The 19,237-nt window shown below is 54.2% G+C and overlaps 1 long non-coding RNA gene across 1 annotated transcript in view; it reads left to right on the forward strand.

Moving 5' to 3' along the window:
- Positions 1-19,237, forward strand: part of LOC120367622 (uncharacterized) — a 45,673-nt gene that overhangs the window by 15,464 nt on the left and 10,972 nt on the right. The window contains exon 4 of the long non-coding RNA XR_012518988.1: positions 12,652-12,724. This is a non-coding gene — a long non-coding RNA (uncharacterized LOC120367622). The remainder of the gene's footprint in view (positions 1-12,651; positions 12,725-19,237) is intronic.

Raw genomic sequence — 19,237 nt, forward strand, 5'->3', positions numbered from 1 at the left:
GTTTGTGATACTTTTTGCCTTTAGTTTCCTAATAAATGTCAGCTGCTTGACAATTCATCTCATGCTGAGGGAAATGGCCACTGCGTTTATTTTAAAACATCTCCTGGAAAACAGGGACCTTCTTAGCAGCATTTACCATGTAAGGAGCCAAGTGGTATTGCCAGCAGCCGGCACTGGCGACATCTGCCCTCACAGCTGGCTGGGGTTTGAGAGGGAAGCATGGGAATTCTTTCTCCTCTATCCGTGCTGCCTTGAGCAGAGAAGGAATTTCTCAGGCTCTTGGTCCCATAAGTCTTCCCACTTACAACTCGAATGCGACCTCCCCCTCCCTGCCCCTGCTACCAAGCAAAACAAAACAAACTTAACAAAACTGCAAATGATCTAAGACCAAAATACGTCTCTGTGAATTTTAAGCTTGCGGGCATCCCCGTTGCTGATGCATCTTCCCAGCATGAGTGCCTTTTGGTTTCACCCTCTTCTGTGGCCATGGCTGACCTGTCCCCTTTGCCCTAGTGCTGCCAGGACTTCCTCCTTGAAGTGCCTCTCGGGTGCCTTCCCCTTCCTTGGCCTCCATGGGGCCTTCCTCATCCACTCACTCACTGTTCCTGCCTCCTGGCCGATGGCTCTGATTCTCAATGGCTTCTGCGTAGTAAACGCTGCTGGGCGATCTTCCTGGAATATCTCCTTCACAACATTGCTCCTTCTGCCTGAGCACAGAGGTCTTGGGATGCTGTGGGGACACTCTGGGTTGTTCTGATGGGCTTCTGGGGGCTCCTTTCTGGTGGCCCTGGCTTGTCGCTGTGGGAGGACTCGGTGTGGTGATCTGGTTTGGGGGAAGGTGTGCTTTCACAGCAAGCACACCATCTCTACTTCCTGTGCCATCAGAAATCCATGGAAATAGTAAGAGTTTCTAAAGGTGATTTTACTAGAGTGCTTCACAGTCCAGTCACAGAACATCCACATCCAACTACCATAAACAGGGGCTTTGCCGGCTCCCACATCTAAAACATGCTAAGGAAGGGCAAGCCTCTGGGGTGATTTTCTCCAAAGCTCTTGGTCATATGAGGCTGCAGTTCAGTTATCAGTGATGCTCCCTGTGGTCTGGTTAGTTCTCACCCTGCTTGCCTCATGGTGATAAAGTGGCTGCCAGCACCTCCTGGACCATGTGTGTCCTTGTCCACATGGAGGAGGAGGGAGACTCACCTGGGTAAGGTCTTTTGGAGGTGTTTTGAGGTTATCAGGGCTTACACTGGGGAAATTGCATGCATAGAATAGGCAGGAAGAGGCCAGGTGTCGTGACTCATGCCTGTAATCTCAGCACTTTGGGAGGCTGAGGCAGGCAGATCATCTGAGGTCAGGAGTTCAAGACCATCCTGGTTAACATGGTGAAACTCCATCTCTACTAAAAATACAAAAGTTAGCTGGGCGTGGTGGTACATGCCTGTAGTCCCAGCTACTTGGGAGGCTAAGGCAGGAGAATCGCTTAAACCCAGGAGGTGGAAGTTACAGTGAGCTGAGATTGTGCCACTGTACTCCAGCCTGGGCCACAGAGCGAGACCCCATCCCTCCTCCCCCAAAAAAGCCAGAATGGGCAGTAAGAGAAGGAAGAAGGTCTTTAGAGGGTCAGGTCCATGCTCGTTCCTGGATCATGGTTTTGGTTTTGTTTTGAAGGCAGGAACCCAGTCTTCCCATTTTACTGCTAGGTCTGCCTTATGTAACTGCGTGGGCTTGTTTTGCAGCTGGATTTAATTTTAGGTGAAGTTATTCATAATTGTTGCTTATTAGGCCTCATGAGGAGTGGAACTCAGTCTGGCTGGTGCTTGCTCTGGAAATTAATGTGGCATTTTCATCTGCATTCTGAAAATCAACCGCTGCAGGAATATTTCTTAGATCCCACACTGGTGGGATCCCAGCCCCCAGGACCTGTGTGGAGCTGGCCCCGAGCCTGCAACCCTCTTTTGTTTTCTGTAGACTTGCTGCGTCCTCAAGAGTGTATTTGGACTCAAGTTTGCCTCCAGAGGGGGTCCTTCCAGAGCCACCATTTCTTTTTCAAAGAAAAGGTGGCTTTTTCAGGAAAGCCTCTTCCCTACCACAACTATTTCTCCAACCCACTCCTTTTGCTGGGCCAGAACTTATTTATTATGATTATGATTATGATTTTGGTGACAGAGTCAATGCACAAAGCCCCGATCATGCCACGGTCCTCTAGCTCTGCTGGCCAAGCTGGAGCACCCTGGTGCCATCTCAGCTCTCTGTAGCCTTGACCTCCCTGGCTCAAGCCATCCTCCCACCTCAGCCTCAGCCTCCCAAATGACTGGGACTACAGGCATGCACCATCGCACCTGGCCAAACCCTTGTGCCTCAGTTTCCACCTTACCTTCCAGGCCTTCCTAGAAAGAATCCTGCAATGAAGCTTGTGGAGACCTTGGGGTTAGTGGAGTCTAACCAAGCCGGGTGGGGAGCCCAGGCAGGGACTGCGTGTGGGCCGCACTTGCTGTTTTCCATGCAGCACCAGGGGTGGCTTCCGCCTGGGATCCTGCCCTGGCTAATGACATTGAGAGTGCATCGTGCATCAGCACGGCCTCCTGGAGTCAGAGGACCGCGCTGCACAGCTCCCTTCTGGGACTGAAGTTGGAGGAGTGAGAAGGGAGGATTCCCTTCTCTTCCTGATGTCCAAGGACACACTCCTTACTGGAGAAAGGAAACATCATTATTGCTTATCAGAGGATGGGAAGGGAACCACTCCCCGTAGAAGACAAACCAGCCTTGGCGTCTCCAGGAATCTGAACAATGGTGTGGTTATGCTGGTGTCTCCTCTCTCTCTAACTTCTCAACTATGCTTACAGGAAAGTGCACATGCTGTGAGTGTTCAGCCAGTTGAAGTTTTATAAATGGAGCCCACTGTGAAGCCGCGCCCCAACAGCACCCCAGGCCCTCTCCCCACCCCTGCCTGGGTGGCCGCCCTCCGGCTCCCAGCAGCAAGGCTGGCTTTGGCTGTCCTTGGACTTCACACACTGGCAGCGGACACTGTGCACCCTTTTGTGTTCGGGTCTTTTGCTCGTGATGTTTGTCCCACCTCTTTGGAGGGATCTAATACCCAAGCAATGTTCCCAGTGTGTGGATCCCACAGGCAGCTCCCCGGGAGGATGGCAGGAAAAGAAAAGGGACGAGCTTAAGAGGCAACTTCAGTGCAAAACCAGAGAGACCAAGGCTGTCTCCAGAGCTGGTCCCCACCATGTGGTGTAGAACTCCGACCACTTGTCCCCAGCCTGCAGGCTGCGCAAAGGTGGGGGAAGTCCCCCGTCCTGGTGGCCCCAGAAGCCAATGGAGGATGTGTGACTTCTCAGGGTCCCCAGCACTCTGTTACACTCGTGAATGCTTTCCTGGTGATAGGAATGGAGAGTTTGTGTCTCCCTCAGATTCCCAGGTTGAAATCCTCACCCTCATGAAGATGGCGTTAGGGGGTGGGACCTTTGGAAGGTGAAAAGGTCATGAGGGTGGAGCCCTTACGAATGGGATTAACGCCCTCATGAAACAGATACCGGAGAGATGATATATCTCCTCCATGTGAGGACACAGTGGGAAGCCTGCCCATCTTCAACCAGGAAGCCAGCCCACAGCAGAACCCAATGGTGTGGGCACCTGGTCTCAGAACTGCCAGCCTGCAGAACTCAGAGAAGAAACATGGCTGTTGTTTATAGGTCACCCAGTCAACAGTTCTTTTCATAGCAGCCTGAACTGACTATGACACTCGGGAAGGCTTGCTGCTTTTTGGTTTTGGTTCTTGTTTTGTTTTAACCTAACCACATTCTTGACCCAGTGATTTAGAAAAGAAAAGCCATGTCTTCTGAGGTGCGGGTCTTCAACAGGGAAGTCTGCCAGGGGTCTTCGAGTCTGCTGTTCACTAGGTTGGGAAAGCTCCTGTGCTTCTCAAAACAGTTCTAAGGCAACATACAGATTGTGAAAGCCATGAAATGGTTGTTTTTAAATAGTTTCTCACACCATTAATTCAGGAGGAGGGTCTTTACCTTTCATCCTATTTTGTGCAAGGGGAGAAAAAATTAATAGGAATTGAGGTCAAGTCAGGCAGGGGCCTCAGAGTCCTTTTGGGAGTGTAAGGGCTGGCCACGCTGACAGGTAAGATGGAGCTTTAAAAAAAATATTTATTTTAAAATAGCGATGAGGACTCACTGTGTTGCCTAGGCAGGTCACAAACTCCTGGCCTCAAGAATCCTCCTGCCTTGGCCTCCCAGAGTGCTGGGATTACAAGTGTGAGGAGGATCTTGTTGTGACACTGTTGGTGTGAGCGTGCGGTCGCCACAGTCTTGGTGACTTAGCCTTTCGCCTTAGCTGTGACTAGGGCCGTGTCGTTCATGAGACCAGCTCTGGAGAAAGGCTTTGGATAAGGAACAAAATGGCTTTTCCCCTTCCTTGAGCCTCTTTTAAAATTTTTTTCCTGAGGATGCTTGCAGATGTTAGGACTACGCCCAGATACTAAGAGCACCTGCCAGGGTGATGGATTTCCTGTGGGCGCCTCCTCAGGTGGGCCCGGGAGGGTGACGGACTTCCTGTGGGCGCCTCCTCAGGTGGGCCCGGGAGGGTGACGGACTTCCTGTGGGCGCCTCCTCAGGTGGGCCCGGGAGGGTGACGGACTTCCTGTGGGCGCCTCCTCAGGTGGGCCCGGGAGGGTGACGGACTTCCTGTGGACCCCTGGTCAGGTGGGGCCGGGAGGGTGACGGACTTCCTGTGGGCCCCTGGTCAGGTGGGGCCGGGAGGGTGACGGACTTCCTGTGGGCCCCTGGTCAGGTGGGGCCGGGAGGGTGACGGACGTCCTGTGGGCCCCTGGTCAGGTGCGGCCGGGAGGGTGACGGACGTCCTGTGGGCCCCTGGTCAGGTGCGGCCGGGAGGGTGACGGACTTCCTGTGGGCCCCTGGTCAGGTGGGGCCGGGAGGGTGACGGACTTCCTGTGGGCCCCTGGTCAGGTGGGGCCGGGAGGGTGACGGACTTCCTGTGGGCCCCTGGTCAGGTGGGGCCGGGAGGGTGACGGACTTCCTGTGGGCCCCTGGTCAGGTGGGGCCGGGAGGGTGACGGACTTCCTGTGGGCCCCTGGTCAGGTGGGGCCGGGAGGGTGACGGACTTCCTGTGGGCCCCTGGTTAGGTGGGCCCGGGAAGGTGACGGACGTCCTGTGGACCCCCGGGTCAGGTGGGCCCGGGAGGGTGACGGACTTCCTGTGGGCCCCTGGTCAGGTGAGGCCGGGAGGGTGACGGACTTCCTGTGGGCCCCTGGTCAGGTGGGGTAGGAGGGTGATGGACTTCCTGTGGGACCCTGGTCAGGTGGGGCCGGGAGGGTGATGGACTTCCTGTGGATGCCTCCTCAGGTGGGGCCGGGAGAGTGACGGATTTCCTGTGGGCCCCTCTTCAGGTGCACACGGGAGGGTGACGGACTTCCTGTGGATGCCTCCTCAGGTGGACATGAGAGGGTGGACTTCCTATGGGCCCCTGGTCAGGTGGGGCCGGGAGGATGACGGACTTCCTGTGGGCCCCTGGTCAGGTGGGGCCGGGAGGGTGACGGACTTCCTGTGGGCCCCTGGTCAGGTGGGCCCGGGAGGGTGACGGACTTCCTGTGGGCCCCTGGTCAGGTGAGGCCGGGAGGGTGACGGACTTCCTGTGGGCCCCTGGTCAGGTGGGCCCGGGAGGGTGACGGACTTCCTGTGGGCCCCTGGTCAGGTGGGCCCGGGAAGGTGACGGACGTCCTGTGGACCCCTGGTCAGGTGAGGCCGGGAGGGTGACGGACTTCCTGTGGGCCCCTGGTCAGGTGGGCCCGGGAGGGTGACGGACTTCCTGTGGGCCCCTGGTCAGGTGGGCCCGGGAGGGTGACGGACTTCCTGTGGGCCCCTGGTCAGGTGGGCCCGGGAGGGTGACGGACTTCCTGTGGGCTCCTGGTCAGGTGGGCCCGGGAGGGTGATGGACTTCCTGTGGGCCCCTGGTCAGGTGGGCCACTTGCCCGCCCCGTGCCTGTGTTGAGGCTGCAGCAGGAATAGCATGTTGGAGCTTAAGGCAGAGTGCTGATGTGCCCACCGCATTCTTCCAGGGTGGGCATGGTGTTGAGCGCTCATTTGACCAGGGTTGAATTAGCAGCGTGCATTGAGAAATGGAACTCAAGTCCAGTGCGATCTTCTGGGAAAAGCTGACACCAGGTAGGCCAAAAGCCAGCATCAAATCCACACAGTGCCAGCAGCTGACTGTAGTTAAGGGAGAGAGCCACATGTTCTAAACTGGGTGAAGATGGGGTCTGGAGAGGGCAGATTAGGAACAAATGAGGGGGTTCTGGAGCTCCTGTGGCTGCTTCGAGGATTCCAGACCAGCGTCAAGGGCAGGGGGTGCAAGGTCTGGCTGGTGTTAGGACCCCTGGGTCCTGTCCTGGCCAGTGAGGGCCTGGTCAGGGGTATGTCAGCTGGAGGGGTTCCCCTCTGGAGTCCCAGGGCAGAACTCTGCTTCACTAGTGTTTCCCGAGAGGAAGGATGGCTTTGTCAGCCCCAGCACATGGACCCAGTCCTGAGCACTGTCTGGCATCTCAGCAGTGACTTGTTAAACATGCTGAATTGGTTATAGCCAAGGGAGGAAGCAGTCAGAGTTGGCCGACCCCGAGTGCAGCTCACTGCTGGGGATTTATCGGGGGTGTCTATTGCTTGTTCTCCCCATAGCAGCATGTGGGAAACAGAGGCATTTCCAATGTCCAGGTGCTCTTTTGAAAGCTTTTGCATTTTTTAGGAGATAGAATCCACTCAGGCTGTAGTTCAGTAGTATGATCCTAGCTCACTGCAGCCTCCAAATTCTGGGCTCCAGGGATCCTCCTGCCTCAGCCTCCTGTGTAGCTGGGACTACAGGCTCACGCCACCATGCCTGGCTAAGTTTTGTATTTTTTGTAGGGATGCAGCCTTGCTATGGTGCTCAGGCTTGTCTTAAAATCCTAGCCTGAGTGATCTGCCTACCTTGGCCTCCCAAAGCTCCAGGATTAAATACATCTGTCACCATGGCTGGCCCTGAAGCATGTCAATTCCAGACCCTCCTTGCTCACTGCAAAGTCCTTTTCTGATGCCTTGGGTGAGCTGTAGGCTTCATCGTGGCCTCTCTCTGTCTCTCTCTTTTTTTAACCTGCCTATATTTCCACTTATTATCTGAATTTCAGGGGATTTGGAAGTTTATAACATTTCTCTGTGGCTCACCCACCATCTTGAGTCTTTAAAATTCACATCTAGCAGGTCCAAGGACATCTTGAAAACTAGACTGTTTTTCCAAAGGCTATCACGGGAGCAGGCGTTGAAGAACAGACTCTTCCTCCCCTCTTCCCTTCATGCTCATTCTCTCTCTCTCCTCATTCTTTCCCAGTCTCTCTCCCTCCCCTTTCTTCTCTCTTTTCCTAGGCTACACAATAATAAGATGAAATATAAAAACAGAAAACTAAAATTAGATGTGATGACCAAGGATTCTGCTTTGGGCAAAGGAAAAATAAACCATACCCGCATTTCTATTTTTCCCAGGACTTGAAGAACAACCTTGGCTCTTCCTGGGACTGTTTCAGAAATAACTCGTGTTTGTTTATGATTATTTATAACAGTTTCAGAGTAGGTTTTCAATAGCCCCACAGAGGAGAGTGTGCGTGGGCTCTGGAAGGGACAGGCAGGAGGACCTCTGGGCAGGAGGCGGGAAGGGCACTGTCACTGCCGGGTCTTGTATCCCCACCTGCTCCTTTGAGTTTCTGCTTGCTGAAGCCACAACATGGGGGTGACTTCCTGAAACACAGGGCTCAGAACTTTGTTTCTCTGTAAGTCTTCCCTGAAAGGACGTCAGAGCCTAGATCGGATTACTTCTTGCATTTGATGGAGTGTGGTGCACACACGCATACACACACATGCACACGGACAGGCACACAGACAGGCAGACACTCTGGGCTCAGGCAGGGATTAGAGGTGACATTTCTGGAGGCATAGAAGGATGGCAGATTCCTGAGCAGTCCCCCACAAACCTGTGTGCCCAGCAATGGTGCTGGCTCTGGGGTGCTGACATCACCCCTCTCCTCCGGGCTCTGGGAGGAGCGCTCTGACCCCAGGTCTCAGGTGGTTATTTTTAGCCAGCAGATCTGTGCTGTGGCATTCTCGTGGTGTGCTCCATGGAGCTAGGCTTTTGGACGGGGCCTCTTGGGCCTTTCGAACTCCTAGTTTCTGCCTCTGCTGGGAAAGAACCAAGAGATAGAGGTGGTTAAAGGTGGAGGGGAGGCCGGGCATGGTGGCTCACACCTGTAATCCCAGCACTTTGGGAGGCTGAGGTGGGTGAATGACCTGAGGTCAGGAGTTCGAGACTAGCCTGGCCAACACGGTGAAACTCCGTCTCTACTAAAAAGGCAAAAATTAGTCGGGTGTGGTGACATACGCCTGTAATCGCAGCTACTCGGGAGGCTGAGGCAGGAGAATCACTTGAACCCTGGAGCGGAGGTTGCAGTGAGCTGAGATCATGCCACTATACTCCAGCCTGGGTGGCATGGCAAGACTCTGTCTCAAAAAAATAAAAAGGTGGAGGGGGACTTGGGACTCATCTGCGCAGCATCAAAGCATCTTCCCTTGGCAGATGAGGCCAGAGGTCGAACGGCTTGCTCAAGGTCAAACAGCCAGCGACAAAGCCACTCTCCCCTTCTGCTCACCCCTGCGCTGCTCTTTATTACAGGGATCCTCAAACGAGGTGGGCTCAGGACTCGCCTCGTGCTCTGAAAAATGACTGAGGCTCCCAAAGAGCTCTTGTTTATGTGGCCACATCTATCCATGTACGCTGCATTAACAATTAATTATAGCTGAGAAACTTAAAACTACACGCTTATTCATCTATCAGTCCAGGCCGGGAGTGGTGGCTCATGCCTGTAAGCCCAGCACTTTGGGAGGCTGAGGCAGGCAGATCACAAGGTCAGGAGTTCGAGACCAGTCTGGCCAATGTGGTGAAACCCTGTCTCTACAGAAAATACAACAACAACAACAAAAGTAGCTGGGTGTGGTGGTGGGTGCCTGTAATCCCAGCTACTCAGGAGGCTGAGGCAGGAAAATCACTCGAACCTTGGAGGCGGAGGTTGCAGTGAGCTGAGATTGTGCCACTGGACTCCAGCCTGGACAATAGAGTGAGACTCCGTGTTAAAAAAAAAAAAAATCTATCAGTTCATTAATAAACCCATTGCACAACAACATAAAATATTCTTATAGCAAATAATTATATTTTTTCAAAACAAAAGAATTGAGTGAAAAGAAGGGCATTATTTTATATCTTGCAAAAATGTATGGCTTAATAGAAGACATTGAGGTTTCCATATTTCTTTCGGCATTCAATCAGAATTGAATTGCATGTTACGTAGCGTCTGGAAGCTTCACTGTGAGAGAATGCGAATGAAGGCAATCCGTGTCTTAGAGTTATTCTGAAATGATCTGCAACCCTGCAGGGGTTCCTCTGCCACACTTGGAGAACCACCGGCCTATCGTCTTTCTCTGTTGCCTCTATGGCAGCAGTCTTTTTGACTCTGGCCATATAGTCGTTCAATAAACATGAGGAACTACCAGGTGTTAAGCTGGAAAAACAAATGTCTCATAGGTAAATGCCGATCCAAAAACTCAGTTGCAAAGGAAATGGAGCACACTTTGTGTTCCTGTAATAACTTAACTTGTGATTGTAGGTCGGGGTGCCAGGGTGCTGGAAAACTCAGGTCAGTCCTCTGGCTGTCTCTACCCAAGGACTGTGGGGTAACCTTGGGGCCTCAGGGCGCTTATTTCCTTGTGGGGTCTTTATGCTTCATGTGCATAAAGGGGGAGCAGCTGAGACCCCAAGGTCTGGTCTCATGGCACTCGGGCTTTCTGGGCAGGAGGTGAGGGAGGTGGGGGTCCATCTGCCCCCTTCAGAGTTCAGCTGTGTCCCTCAGAGGCTGAGGCACAGTTCCCCCAGGATTCACGCTTGCTCTCTCCCCCTCATTGTCTCTCTCCTTTTCTCTCTCGTTCTCTCCTGTCTCTCTCTCGTTCTCTCCTTTTCTCTCTCGTTCTCTTTTCTCTCTCATCCTCTCTCCTCTTTCTCTCATTCTCCTTCTCTCTTGTTCTCTCTCATTCTTTCTCTGTCTCACGTTCTCGCTGTCATCTCATTCTCATTCTCTCCTCTCTCTCATTCTGTCTCTCATTCTCTTTCTTTCTCGTTCTTCTCTCTCTCTCCTTCTTTCTCTTGCTCTCTCTTTCCCTCTGTTGTTCTTTCTACCCATTCCTTTGCACCTTCCTATCAGGCCTGCTGAATCCCTTGTTGGAGAGATCCTTCTCCCTCAAGCCCTCTGCTCACTCCACCTTCCCCCTTCCCCATGGGGGTTTGGGGTTTTAGAACCAAAAGCCAAAAAAATGTGCAGGCTGTTTCTGCCCCAGCCTGCCTCACGCCTCCCTCAGGATTAAATGAGAAAGTAATATATGTGCCTGCCACATACTAGGACCCACTGAGCTGCTGTTGGTGTCCTTGCGATTTGTACTCAGGGATATTGAGGCAGAAAGGTCAACAGGGAAGAGGAAAGGGGAAAATTCAGGGGAAGGAAACCCTGCAGCATTGACATTTCAACCCGGGCCATGACAGCGGCCCCGGTCCCTGCTCTTCTGCAGCTGCCTGGGTCCCTCGGTGCTAAAGGGAGGGGTGGGGAGCATCCCCCCACCAGGGAAGTGTCCCCGCTGCCCTCTCCTTCTTAGCCACTCTGGTTTCTCAGGTCATAGCATGGCTTTCATGTCCAGGAAACCCACTTCTAGCTCACTAGTCAGCAGGCCCGGCTGGCAGGATGCAGCCTTATGGGGTCTCAGCATCAGCAGAGCTTTGGAGCCTCGTCACCCCAACACTGCCCTGCTGGGGCTGCCCTGCTGGGGCTGCCCGGCCTCTGCTCAGAAGCCTCCAGGGATGGGCCCTTCCTCTCCAGCTCCTGAGTCCTCCTCCCAGTGACTCACCTGCCGCCCCAGGCATTTTCAGGGGTGTCAGCCCTTATGTGTCCTCACCTGTCTAGGACCAGTGCCCCTGGGAGCCGTGCCTGGCATTCTGCTGAGAGCCGCTGCGCCAGCCCTGGGTAATTTCTGTGGGACACGAAGACCGTGGCCGGCACACCCAGGAGGGAGTCAGTAGTGGCTCAGGATGGTGGGTGTGAGCGGGAGCAGCGGCGGGCAGGGGCAGCTCACCTCTTTGCAAGCCAAGAGCACCCTCTGCAGGAGGCGGGTGCAGCGGCCACTCCAGGTGGACAGAGCAGGGCTGTCGGGGCCACATCTCCAGCCAGGCAGCTAATCATTGCTCCCTTTGCCCACCGGATGGGGCTGCACATGCATGGCCACTGCGAACTGCACTCTGCACGTGTGTGCATGTGTGTATGTGCGTATATGTGTGTGTGTGCGTATATGTGTTGTGTGTGTGTATATGTGTATGTGTATGCGCATGTGTGTGTGTGTGTGTGTGTGTGTGTGTGGTGGCCTGCACTCTGTACACACAGCCACCCAGCAGAGAGAAAGAAGGGCACAGGATGGGAGAATCTACCCTCTTTCCTCTGAGGCTGTCAAGCCTTGTGGGTAAATCTAGAAGACGTGGTTGGTGGACAGTTGAGATTCTTTTAAAAATGGGAATGAGCTCTGCATGCAGCTTTTAGGCTGTGATGCTTGCAGCTGGGTGAGGGTCCTGCCTGGCTGGTGCTGCCTTTGAACTCCCTTGCAAACTGGGCTGGTGGTCTCCTGTGTGGGCATCAGACATGGCATGGGGTCCTGGCTGCACCCCACAGCTGGACCCCAAGCTCTTTTGAGTCTGGGCAGTGTCATCCTGCTGTTCTCCTGGAGTGGAAACAGGAGATGGGTGGATTTCTTGCAGAAAAGCAGGATGAGGGCAAGCCCTGAGGGCCCCAGCCTCGGCTTCCTGCACAGCTAGAGCTACTTGTGGGGGCTGGAGTGAAGACGCCACAGTATATTACAACTCAGGAAAACACTCACATTGTCTGTCCCCAGAAGCCTTGGGGGAGGTGAGTGAGAGGTGAGTCAGATGCCTTCGGGGGAGGAAATGACTTATCAGGCTGAACTTCCTACAAAGTACATCTATCCATCACTTGCAGAAAACAAAAGAGATTAAGGGAGAAGACAGCTGGCGAAGTCCTGGTTCCAGACTCTCCTATTTGCCAGGATTTGATGGCTCTGTCGGTGGAGAGGATCCTCCAGGAGGGGCAGTATCCTCGGGCCAGGTCAGGCCCATCTGGGAGGCTCAGGCATTCCCTGCAGGGGTGAAGGCCGCTCCCCATGCACTTCCAGGGTCCCCTGCTCCCACAGCATAGCCACCCTGGCTCTTCACTTGGTGAGAGTCTGCCTTGAGGGCTGAGCAGTGCCACTGAGGAGCTGGAGAAGCTACAGCTTCCCATGGCAGCCTTGGTGGCCTAGAGTCCTGGTTCAGTGCCATGCCCAGGGAGGCTTGCTGTTGCACGCATGTTTGTCTCAGGCAGATAGCTCGGGGAGACACAGGCCTTTCTGTCTGAAGTGTTTTGTGCAGTGCTCGGCATGGTACACCTGTCCTCACTGCCCTGGTACAATGATTTCTTCAAGAGTTTCTACCCTGATGATTCCATTTTTCTACTTTATAAAGGTGCCTGGAGTCCTGGAGAGCTAGAGAGGGAGGGAAATTCAGATCATCTAAGCCCTTCAGCCCTTCATCAGACGTTAAGTAGAAACTGAGGCCGAATCTGCATGACATTCCCAGGGTCACGGCACAAATTCATGGAAGAAGCAGGAGGAAGCCCAGTTCCCAGTCTGAGTCCAATGTGTGTTTTAGAAATGTCTCCACAGGGTCAGGTAATGATTCAATTTTTCATCCTTGAGTACTCGGAATAACAATCACGGTATGTTTGTTTCTGTAACTTTGGAAATCACTCCTTCCACTTGAGTTTCAGTTCCCGATAGCCTAACGCCTGAAGGAGTTAGGTTTTGCTGAGACTGATAAGGCATTCACATTTTGTGGGACTTGAATTGTCTCTGTAGCCTAGAGTCTAGATTTTTCTTTCCTCCCCTGCTTTCAGTGAATACAGAATTCCATCTCCGTAGAATCTGTGACCCATTCTGCGGCAAGACTGTCATCATCTCATTCACACTCCCCCTTCGGTAACACAAAGGGCTGTAATTGATGTGGTTCAGAGACTCACATCCAAGCAATAAAAACAAATCCCTTATGGTGGTCTGGCTTTAATGGGAGCAGGGAAATTGCTAACAGATGACGCTAACATTCACTGAGAGAGTCTGGCCTTCCCACCGAAATCAGTTCTGACGGCAGCTCCGCCTCTCACATGTGCCTCACAGGCGTCGGGACGTCCTGAGCCCAGCCCTGCTCAGGGTTTAAGAGTAGGGGCCATGCGTGCGTATGGCTGAGGTCACACAGTCGTTCATTTCAAGTTGTAGAGACATTTGGTTTTTAAAACCCCAGAGCCTCCACTGGGATTGGCTTTCAGAGAAGAAAAACAGCTCCTGAGTTATTTTCCTGTCCCAGCCTGGGTGGGATGGTGCTGCACTGCCAGCCTCCATTAACCCTTTCGGGCTGAGACGGTTCTTAAACCTTGTGACTTTCTCCCGGTGAGTTTTGCCTTTTCGAGGAAGCTATCTGTGTGAGCCGCAGTGATTTCCTGTGAGCTCACTGAAAATGCGTCTGATGTGTATGAACCCGAGCTAGAAAGCACAAAGACTGCTCAGAAGCCACATGAGGGCTCAGAAACGTCTAGGGGCTTTGATAAGCCAGTTTCTGGAACCATTTTCATCATCTGCAAGACAGAAGGGAGGGAGGTGGAGGGACTTGATTTCCAAGTCCTTCTTGAGCTCTTACACTGTGCAAACCCATGAACGTATTTAACGGTGCATTAGACAATTGTTTGTAATCTGTGCCCTGCCTCTCCCAAGATCAACCTTTTCCTGAGATCAGGGAATATTTTTATTTTTATTTTTTGAGATGGAGTTTTGTGCTTGTCTCCCAGGCTGGAGTGCAATGGCACGATCTGGGCTCACTGCAACCTCTGCCTCCCAGGTTCCAGTGATTCTCCTGCTTCAGCCTCCCAAGGTATGCGCCACCACACCTGGCTCATTTTTATATTTTTAGGAGAGACGAGGATTCACCGTGTTGGCCAGGCTGGTCTTGAACTCCTGACCTCAGGTGATCTGCCTGCCTTGGCCTCCCAACGTGCTGGCCACGCCCAGCCCACAGGGATATTTTAATATACTTTCCTGCCCCATGGGTCAGCTGCTCTTGAATCAAAGAAGTTAAATAAGAGGAGGGAGGTTATAAGAAGCTTTTTAAAAGGCGCACCTGTGCAGCACTGTCTGCAGCGGGTCACAGGTGTGTGGCATTGGAAGGCAAAGGAAACTGCACGAGACGATTATGCTAGGGGATGAGGAGGTGGGGGGATGAGGAGGTGAGGGGATGAGGGGGTGGTGGGGGGATGAGGTGGGGGATGAGGGGGTGGTGGGGGGATGAGGGGGCGGTGGGGGGATGAGGGGGCGGTGGGGGGATGAGGGGGCGGTGGGGGGATGAGGTGGGGGGATGAGGTGGGGGGATGAGGGGGTAGTGGGATGAGGAGGTGGGGGGAATGAGGGGACGGTGGGGGGATGGGGCGGTGGGGGGATGAGGGGACAGTGGGGGATGAGGAGGTGGGGGGATGAGGGGGTGGTGGGGGGATGAGGTGGGATGAGGGGGTGGTGGGATGAGGTGGAGGGATGAGGTGGGGGGAATGAGGGGGTGGTGGGGGGATGAGGAGGTGGTGGTGGGGATGAGGTGGGGGGATGAGGGGGTGGTGGGATGAGGAGGTGGGGGGGATGGGCGGTGGGGGGGATGAGGGGGCGGTGGGGGGATGAGGGGGCGGTGAGGGGATGAGGAGGCGGTGGAGGGATGAGGCGGTGGGGGATGAGGAGGTGGTGGGGGATGAGGCGGTGGGGGATGAGGAGGCGGTGGGGGATGAGGAGGCGGTGGGGGGATGAGGAGGCGGTTGGGGGTTGAGGAGGCGGTGGGGGATGAGGAGGCGGTGGGGGGATGAGGAGGCGGTTGGGGGTTGAGGAGGCGGTGGGGGGATGAGGAGGTGGTGGGGGATGAGGAGGTGGTGGGGGATGAGGAGGTGGTGGGGGGATGAGGAGGCGGTTGGGGGTTGAGGAGGTGGTGGGGGGATGAGGAGGTGGTTGGGGGTTGAGGAGGTGGTGGGGGGATGAGGAGGTGGTGGGGGGATAAGGGTGTGGTGGTGGGGGTGAGGAGGTGGTAGGGAGGGGACTTGGCTTTTTTCATACAAATACATCCAGACAAATGGTATGTCCGAAAGCCATGTGACAGAAAATGACCATTGTTCCCACAGGGTGACTGTTTTCAGCCCAGAGAGTCGTCATTGTCACTAGGCCACCTGTGAACATGGGCAGCAACAGCACTGTCTAATATTAACTTTCCCTGAGTCAGTGTCCTCATTTGACAAATTCCAACTTAACAAAAATACATTTATGTGTAGAAAAAGGCTAGAAGGTTGAAGCGTCTCTGTGGGTATGAAAACACGCGTTCTGTTTTCTTCTCGTATTTTTTAAATTTCCTACCAGAAACGTTAATGAATTATTTAGCTAATGAGAACACAATTTTAATTCACATTTAATTGGCACATAAGGAGCGACAGAGCTTGGGCAGCTTCTCACAGGGCTTTCTGCCGTCCCCAGCCGAGACACCAGCAGGGCTCAGGAGCTGCCCTTGGATGACGGCTGGTGGCAACAGGGACACGGCCAGCCCCCTTCCCCCACTCATTGTGATCTGGGCAGTTCCATGGACTCCTCTTGCTAAGTCAAGAACATTCTTGATTCCTGGCATTGATATCAGCGTCTCACATAGGACCATGTCGCTCCCTCCTTCAAATCTTTTAGACTTCCCTGCACCATGGCCCTGGAGAGCCCCTCCCTCCTTCCATGGCACTGAGCTTCCAAAGAGCATGGTGGACACCGGGCTGTACTCTTTCTTGTGCCGTCCTCTTAATATTCCAGGTCCATTTGTCGGCCACACATCCCCGCACCTCCCACGCACCACCTGAGAGTGGTCATTGCCGTCTCCTCCGTTAATGGTAAAGTTGTGCTAATGGCCTAGCTTGGTGCCTTGGGTATGCTAAGCTTTGAGAAATAAAGGCAAAATGCAGCTGTGTTGGAACTGCTCAGATAGCATCATGCCTGGATCCTGAGAGTCTATAAGATGAAGACTTCAAAGCATCGTGGGCCAAGTTTGCCAATTATCAGAGGAAGAGAAAGTTTCCAGAAAGCAGGGGTCTAACCCCAAGGAGCAGGACTGCATGGGGGCCGGGCAGGAAACCATGTTGGCCTCCTCCACCTGTTTACCTGTGTCCCTGGGTGGTGGTGGAGCAGCTGTTGCTGGGGAATGGGGGGCTGGAGGGGCTCCCAGCACAGACCCCGATGGAAAGTGCAAGCTAGGGTTTCTCTCGGGGACAGAAGAAAGGGAATGGGAAGGATCTTCTCCGAGGTACAACAGGCAAGAACACAGTCCAAGATCCCATGACCAGCGCTGGTCTAAGCTCAGTCAACATAAGCTCCTAGCAGAGGTGGCATCTGGAGTTTGGAGGTTGTGAGTCCCTGCACCAAGTGGCTCCAGCCTGAGTCTCTGTCACGTTCTAGGGATACGTGTGCCTGTGTGTGTGTGTATGCATGCACGTGCAGAGGCCACACATGCTGGGCTGGGGCTGACACAGGCTTAGCTGCTGGGCCTGCTCAGGCTCACTCATCTCCCACAGCTGTCAGGAAAGAGAGCGGCAGGTGAGGGTGGGCCTGGCTTCTTGTTCCCAGGAAGGCTTAGTTACGCCAGCCACCCCTCCACCTGCCGTGCAGGCCTCCAGCTCAGCAGAGTCACTGCAGGAGGCCAACCCTTGGGGCGCCTGGGGCTGAAAGGCGGAGGTTCCCCACCCACCCTTGGGGGTTCCCCGCATCTATGCCAGAGACGCTGCCTCGGGCTTTCTGAGGGGCACGTGAGATACAGGGACAGATGCAGGCAGCCCTCTGGGAGCTCAGCCGGGCCTTGACGTCTGTGGGGTCAGAGAGCGCATTCCACCCCGCAGCCCACCCGGTCACCCAGCAGGGCAGCCGCGGCACTCAGCGCCTCAGGTCGGTTTGTCAGCTGTACCTCCCGAAACTTCCAGCACACCACGTGGGAGTGGCAATCACATTCTCTCTTCGCTTTAAGTGTGTGCTTATGGCCTAGGGTAGTGCTTCATGTAGCTGAAGCCTCACCAAGTAAATGCAAAATGCAGCTGGCTTTGAACTGCACAGACACCATTTCACGAGGTGCCATAATTATCTGTAAGTAGACTTCCAGGGCTTCACTGGATCAGATTCTCTAGTCTGGAAACTGTGGGGTGACACTCAGCTTTTCAGCAGAATCGGGGCCTTGGAGATGACTTCCTGTCTTTATTCTTTCCAGCTGTGGTCCACCCTGCCCTACATCCAGATTAATCTTTGGAAAACCCCTACCGCCGTTCCTACTGCCACCCTGCTCCCTTTAAAACCTCTGACAGCAGCCCAGTACCCAAAGGATTGAGACTAAGCTCTTTTCCTGGACTTCAAGCCTGCCCCCAATTGCTCTCCCACCTCGTGATCCCTCCAGTACCCTCCTTGGAGTTCACCCAGCCAGGGAGATGCCTTCATTAGCTCCCCAGGAGCCCTGCCTACTTTTACCCTCAGACCTCTGCTTTCACTTTTCTTCATACTGAAGGGAAGCTCGAGTTCCATTCATGTCCCAAATCCTCCATGAAGCCTGCCCCGCCGAACAACCTCGGCTGTGATGACCCTTCCCAGAACTTCCATCCCTGCAGTTACTGTAGCAATGTCTGTCTGCTTCTTACCGTTTGTTGCACTGGAAAGCCATTGATTTTTTTTTGACTCACATATTCTATCCAACTAGGTAAGAATCCTGTTTTGGTTAAGGACTGTGTCTCTCACATAGGAGGCTTTGGCGCATGCACTTAATAGTTTCGTGACTCTAATGGGGCTTACGGACAATGAGACCACTAGGAATGAGGGCTGAGAGGGCTCAGAGGAGGTGGCCTCACACCTCAGGCTCTGGGATGATGCCCAGTGAACCGGGGGCTGACAGAGTCCCAAAGCCCTGAGCCCTCAGCTGCTGCAGATCAGAGCCTCGGGCTGGGGCTGAGTCATCCGGAATTGCTACAGCTGTTAGATTGCAGCAGACAGAGCCTTTCACCTTGGTAGTTTTCCATGGAATACTGTATTAAGGAACCTGTGGAAATGGGAGGCAAGGCTGGGAATTGGGCAATGGGAGGGGACCTGCCTACCAGTGCTGCAGATATGGGTGAGGTGCCTCCAGGACCCCCGGTGCCCGGGCTGCTTGTGCCTCACCTGGTGCATCTCTGCAAGGGCAGAACCTGCCTTCCTGGAGACTGGGCTCATCTGCCACCAGCAAGTCACTCCCTGGCCACCTCCTCCCAGCCAAACCTTTGAGTGGTGGAGGTGTCCTGTGGCTCCGCAGAGCCAGCCTGAGGCCCTGTAGGTGGAGTGAGGGCCTCCCATGAAATTCACCTGCTTTTCTGCTTCTCAGTACTGCAGCCCCTTCCCAGCCCGCTTTCTCTGCTGTTCCTTTTGTTCCTACCTCTGGCTAAGCCAGCTTTGTCCCAAGCTGTCATCTCCATCATCTCCCTGTTCCCAAGTGCCTCCAAGAGGCACCAGCAAAGCATGGGACCTATCCTGGCCGCCCAATAAATGGGCTTCAAAATAGCTTTGCTTAAGCCCCCCGGGGACACTCAGTCTCCCTGGCTCCTGCTCCCCCATTTCTTGGTCACACTGCCCCAGCTGTGCCCCGGGAGAGGCTGTCACTCAACGGCCTGCAGCACGAGCCTATTTTTAGGCAGCCCCACGTCCTCCCCAGCCACCTTCCCATGAGCCATCAGGTCCACCCTCCTGGGCTGGCAGTGGCTGCGTGTCCCTGGGTCTCCTTAAGGAAAGGCGGCCTCGGCTAGGAGCTTCCATTACTAAGCAGAGGAAACAGACAGGAAGTAACAGGAGGGGGTCTCTTGGACACAGAGGAAGTACTTGCTGAGTTTTGGGTGGGCTCTACTTGGAGGGGAGTTGGGCGACACTGAGGCTGGTGACACCTGCCTTTATTCTGACCACAGGGGGTCCCAGAAGGCTGGGAAGGGGGCCCCAATTCAAAGAAA

This window comes from Saimiri boliviensis, chromosome 8 (genome assembly GCF_048565385.1).
Source record: "Saimiri boliviensis isolate mSaiBol1 chromosome 8, mSaiBol1.pri, whole genome shotgun sequence".
NCBI lineage: Eukaryota > Metazoa > Chordata > Mammalia > Primates > Cebidae > Saimiri > Saimiri boliviensis.